This window comes from Doryrhamphus excisus, chromosome 3, assembly GCF_030265055.1.
Source record: "Doryrhamphus excisus isolate RoL2022-K1 chromosome 3, RoL_Dexc_1.0, whole genome shotgun sequence".
In the NCBI taxonomy this organism is placed as follows: Eukaryota; Metazoa; Chordata; class Actinopteri; order Syngnathiformes; family Syngnathidae; genus Doryrhamphus; species Doryrhamphus excisus.
Genome location: NC_080468.1, coordinates 2096922 through 2103448, shown reverse-complemented (window position 1 = coordinate 2103448; position 6527 = coordinate 2096922).

Here is a 6527-nt window from a genome sequence, read left to right as displayed (position 1 = left end):
TCTCTCTCTCTCCCTCAGCACCTTCTGCTTCTTGCTGATCTCCTCACAGATTGCAACCCGACTGAGCGACAAGGGGTTGCGATTTGTTTTTTTACTGGACTATTACGCATGCGCAGAGAGAAAGTCTTGCTTACCAGGTGTTGTGTGGCAGGTGGCCAAAGCTGCCCCCCCGCCCCCCCCTCCAAGATTGAAACAAGGATGTTTAGACAAATCAGAATCGACTGAGATCTACTGACTTAAGTACATCTTCATCAAGTTTGAGAGACATAAAGTGAACAATATGTTCATTACTGGGCTTTTTTGTTTGGAGTCAAAACTTGCTAAAAAGTTTTCATGTCATTCAGTTTTTTGTGGAACATTTTTCGTTGTGAATTGCTCTGCCAAATTGCGTGCCTATAAGACGGTGGTATCCAAAACTCAGCTCAGAACCATAAACAACGTCAGACATCCGCCCCAGTTCTTGTATGATTCGCTTTTTGTCTAAAAATGTTTTAAAACATGCCTGGGTTTTTGTACTTACAATAAGTAGTAGTCCCTTGGCTCGGTATACATACTGATACTGCCAAATTGCGTGCCCAATTTGTGAGACACCCGTTTCACTGTCTGCATTTTTTTTTTATCGAGTGCAACAAAATAACAAAATAACCTGCCATGGGGCCAAAGACAGTTCCAAGTGCCAGCAATTTGATCAAGAAAGTGAGGAGCTCTATTAAATTCCATTTTGCCAGGATGTAAAACCGCATCAATATCAAGTTCAATTCATTTATTATTATTTTCTGCCTGGAAAACCATCATTCTTCTTTATAACATGTATTTTCTGCTCGTCAGAGTTAGATTATTTGGCTTTCAGTGATATTTCTATAACAAAAATGACATGCTAGATGTTACATTTTTTTATTGAACTTGGGCAAAAAAGTGCTGGGACAGCAATAATTGCCTTTTAGTTCATTCTATTCCTCTGTTATTAAGGTTTGCAGTGGATGTTTCTTATATTTTTCTTATGTACTTCCATTTTGCCGTTAGAATATTCATTCATTCATTCATTTTCTACCGCTTATCCTCACGAGGGTCGCTGGGGGTGTTGGAGCCTATCCCAGCTGTCTTGGGGCGAGAGGCGGGGTACACCAGCCAATCACAGGGCACATATAGACAAACAACCATTCACACTCACATTCATACCTATGGACAATTTGGAGTCGCTAATTAACCTAGCATGTTTTTGGAATGTGGGAGGAAAGCGGAGTACCCGCAGAAAACCCACGCATGCACGGGGAGAACATGCAAACTCCACACAGAGATGGCCGAGGGTGGAATCGAACTCGGGTCTCCTAGCTGTGTGGCCTGTGCGCTAACCACTAGAATATGACTTCCTTTAATTTGAGTCTATATGTGATAGGGACAGATACACAATGATATTGACAAACAAACAAAAAAAATATCAAGCATAGTACTTATCATGTCCGCTACTTTGCAGTACTTGTACTTATAAATAAGTGTCTCTCTAAAAAAAATGACTGCAGTAAATAAATGATATTATAAACATAGAGCATGACACAAGCACTTCAAAAAGCCTATAATATTGTGATGACTGGAGATGGTGCACATAGTAGAAGTACAGCAGCAACAATACTACAGTATTGTTACATCGAATGTCATTGATGCTACTTTAAATGTTATAAATGGGGAGGGGGTGCCTGGGGATGAGGCCCTTGCTGGCTGTTGACGGACAGAGCCCTTTCTGTTGAGGCTGCTGGTAAAACGATCCTGTTAATGAGCCGCATTGGCTGCCTGCACAACAACAGCCTGCTGGTGGAGGCTGACGGTGTAACTTTACAGTCGCTCTGTTTCACCTTACCACCGCTGACTTCAGCCTTATTGTTTTACACCAGGGGTGCTCATTAAGTCGATCGCGAGCTACCGGTCGATCGCGGAGGTGGTACTGGTCGATCGCTGGTCGATCGCGGCGTGACATTAAAAAAATATCATCCCAGCATCAATGCCGTCACTTGATTGATATACAGGGCAGCCATTCAGATGACAACTGAATGTTGCCCTTCGGGCGACCAATCAAATCAAACAACGTCTCTAAGTGCAGCAGAACTTACGATGTCAGCCTATCATCCATCCCCGTTACTTGATTGACATACAGGACAACCAATCAGATGACAACTGAATTTTGACCTTTAGGTCACCGCTCATGTGTAAACAACGATGCAAAGTGCTAAGCTAGTCGGCGAATTGCGAGTTTTTAAAGCCCTGCTAAAGTTTATGGTCACTAAAATGAGTGAAGGAGCTGGACCAAGTAAAAAGGCAAAAACTGGACCAAGTAAAAAGGCAAAAACTGGACCAAGTAAAAAGGCAAAAAACATATCACTTCCATACGGATATGGAATATTATACGGATATTATGATACGGATATTATCCATGACTGATAAACATTTGGAAGTGTGCTTGAGGCTGGCTATCAGCAGCTACTGTCCGGACTATGCATCCCTGGCTGGTTCAATTCCGTGCAAGTCATCAAAGTAAACTCAGGTAATTACAAAAAATGTTAATAGTTAATTATGTGTGTTTTGCAATATTGGCTCATTTGGTTATGTAAGGTACATCAACATACATTGTACGTACAAATAATCCTCAATACATTTGAAAATAAATAGATGTTTTGCATTTTTGTAGTGGGTAGATCATTTTGACTCGGTCATTTTAAAAGTAGCTCACATGCTGAAAAAGTGTGAGCACCCCTGTTTTACACCATTAAACCGCCCTCCGTCAAGGATCGGGGGGATTGGGGGTGGTGGGTGGGGAACCCAAATGTGATTGCTCCTGAGGAAATCTGTCGGTTTCAAATCATATCAGCGATTTAGGGCGTGTAGCTCCAGAGTGTATGTTCCGTGTGAGAAGCGAGGTTGTTTGATGAAGCTGCAGCCTGATAGCCGCCATGTTGTTTGGAACACATGGCTCATACTCACACTGGTGCACTGATAGCGCTCGCACAGCAGCCCTGATCTGGGTACACACTTTGCCATAATGACACACACACTCTCTGTTCTGATAGAAATGTTAGCGCTCGTGACGGTCACTGATTCACCTCCTTCAGACATTTTCAACTGGATTGACTTAATAAGGAAGTTATTGTGTTTTTATAGCTTGAAACGGTTTTGTTTTTTTAAGCCAAAATGTGGTTTTGGTAACATACTGTCTTTTTATAAGATGATGAAAACATTTCTCCAATGTCCCCAACTAGTACTTCATTCATGGCGGGTGCTGGAGCCTATCCCAGCTGTCTTGGGGCGAGAGGCCGGGGTACACCCTGGACTGGTCGGCAGCCAATCACAGGTCTCCAACTACTTTTCATATAAAATAATGAACATTATGCTCTATAATGCTTGTAAAAATGAAGCAAAAATTTGAAGTTGTGGTTTTTCATGCTTCTGTAGCTCCAATATGAATCAAATATTCAAGAAGTACAACTATCAACTGCTTTCCAATGCAGATCATTGACGTTTGCTTTGTTTCTTTTCAATTCTTTAGACTACGTATGTTCAAGTCTCAGTTAGGACTCAGACTCAGGAAACCCCGCAGTTGAGAGTCACAGCAGAGATGCTATCTGTGTTGTCACAGCTTTTCACGCTTGTTTGGCAACCTTAACAACTGACAGCACATATGTGATTGAAATAGAAGTTGCAGCATTGACAGCAGCATTGCAGGGAAATTGAACTATTGATTTGGCTCATTGTTTGAACATGCCTGATACATGTCACGTACGTATAGTGGTGGGTGTTTGACACGTTGGTGCTCACGCCGGATAAGCTTTGAGTTTTGCCATCACGGGTATCCTTCCTTGGTGGCATCACAACACAGTATAGGGGGGGAAAAAGCCAGAAAAATTAGTTTCCTCAGGTTCCCAATATGCTAAATATACTTATTTTTTTAATAAAGTTGTAGTGTGACAAGAAAAAACAAGACAAAAGCTCTAATTTTATTTTAGAAAAATTGTTTTGCAAGAAATAGTCATCATTTTAGGGGAATAAAGTTGCACTTTACAAGTAAAAAGTCATACTTTTGTGTCAATGAAGTAATAAAAAAGTTTTAAGACACTTAAAGTGTAATATTACAAGAAAAAAGTACTAATTTTATTAAAACAAAACAAAGCTATAATTTTACAAGAAAAAGCCACAATAATAAATAAATAATTCTTACTTATTTTCTGACGATAAAGGTGCAATATTACAAGCAAAAGTCATAATTTTATGGGAATATAGTTGCAATTTACAAGTAAAAAGTCATACTTTTGTGTCAATGAAGTAATAAAAATGTTTTAAGACACTTAAAGTGTAATATTACAAGAAAAAAGTACTAATTTTATTCAAACAAAACAAAGCTATAATATTACAAGAAAAAGCCACAATAATAAATAAATAATTCTTACTTATTTTCTGACGATAAAGGTGCAATATTACAAGCAAAAGTCATAATTTTATGGGAATATAGTTGCAATTTACAAGTAAAAAGTCATACTTTTGTGTCAATGAAGTAATAAAAAAGTTTTAAGACACTTAAAGTGTAATATTACAAGAAAAAAAGTACTAATTTTATTAAAACAAAACAAAGCTATAATTTGACAAGAAAAAGCCACAATAATAAATAAATAATTCTTACTTATTTTCTGACGATAAAGGTGCAATATTACAAGCAAAAGTCATAATTTTATGGGAATAAAGTTGCAATTTACAAGTAAAAAGTCATGCATTTGTGTGAATTATGTTTTAATATTACAAAATAAATGAATGAGGTTTTTTGTGTTGTAATATTTCAAGAAAAAAAAGTCTATTTTTTTAAAATAAAGTTGTAATAGTACATGAAAAAAAGTATAGATTTTATTAGAATAAAGTTGTAACATTACAAGAAAAAGGCAAAAATGTATTATAATAAAGTTGTAATATTACATGAAGTCAAATTCTTATGAGAATAAAGTTGTACTATTACAAAAAAGTCATAATTTTATGAGAATAAAGTTGTAATATTTGAAGAAAAGTTAAAATTTATTAGAATAAAGTTATAATATTACATGAAGTCAAAATCTCATGAGAATAAAGTTGTACTATTACAAGAAAAAAGTCACAATTTTATGAGAATAAAGTTGTTATTTTACAAAAAAAGCATAATTTTATGAGAATAAAGTTGCAATACTACACGTAAAAAGGCATAATTTTATGAGGATAAAGTTGTACAATTACAATAAAAAAGTCAACATTTTATGAGAGTAAGGTTTTAATATTACAAGAAAAAGGAATAGTTTTATAAGAATAAAGTTGTACCATTACAAAAATAAAGGTCTAAATTTTATGAGAATGTAGTTGTAGTATAACAAAAAGGCATAATTTTATGAGAATATAGTTGCAATACTACACGTAAAAAAGCATAATTTTATGAAACTAAAATTGTAATATTATAAAACAAAATGCCTAATTTAGTGAGAATAAAGTTGTAATATTACAGGAAAAAACAGAATATAAATAATTTCCAAGTATAGGCTACTTTAAGAAGCAGTATTTGAAGTTGTAGTTAAAAGGTGTCTTGGATCCTTTGCCGTGTGTTTTTGTTGCCAGAGCAAAAGAACGCGAGTCACTGTTTTGCTGACAGGAAGCTGGTCCGTCAAATGGTCTGAGACATGAAACTGATTTTGATAAAAACACAATAGATTTATGCCACAAAAGCCCAAAGTGGCAAACGGACTTTCCTTTGTTGACGTCTTTGTTTAGTCCACACCCTCTTTAGTCCGTTTGTCCTACACCTCCATGCAAACCACAAATCGCTATCTCATCCCCTCACACGTTCCCTTGGCTCCAGCAGCCTAACCGCAGAGTGACACCCCCCCACCCCCGCCCCCCCCGCCCCTTGCTTCTCAGCCATCTTCTGATTTGAGGACTTTTTCTCAGGAGCGTCCTTCTGGATCCCATCTAGCTTGCTGTGGCTTTACTTTAAATCCAAGGTTGTCGCTATTGATGCGATTCAAAAGACTGACCACCAAGACTCTTGGGTTGTGAACTCGCTGCAACTCAGGTCGGCGCCTCGAAAGTGTGAACAGCGGAAGAAACACTCAACACTAAACTGGATGCTTGGATTTATGCTTTAAACAGTCCACAAATCAGGATCAGCAGCCCCCCCCCTTGTTTGCAAGCAGCCCGTTTCTGGTTGTAAATTTCACCAAGGACCATGGAATCATGGACCATGGAACGTTGGAGGATGGAGGTGGAGAAAGCTGCTCACCACTTCCTGCTCATTGTGTGTCTGCGTGCACGTCTTTATTGGGGCAACAGGCTGTTTGGAGGGTCAGAGTCTGCTTGTGTGTTCACCATTAGACGTGTAGGAAAGATGGAGCCTAATTATTCATCTGTAGAACTTTGGTCATCCAGTAAGTCATCCTGTCTCCCATTGTGACTATTAATAAAACATATAGTACTATACGTATGGCAAGCCATGCCTCTATGTTATGACCAAAAACGGAGGCACGGTGTGGTGT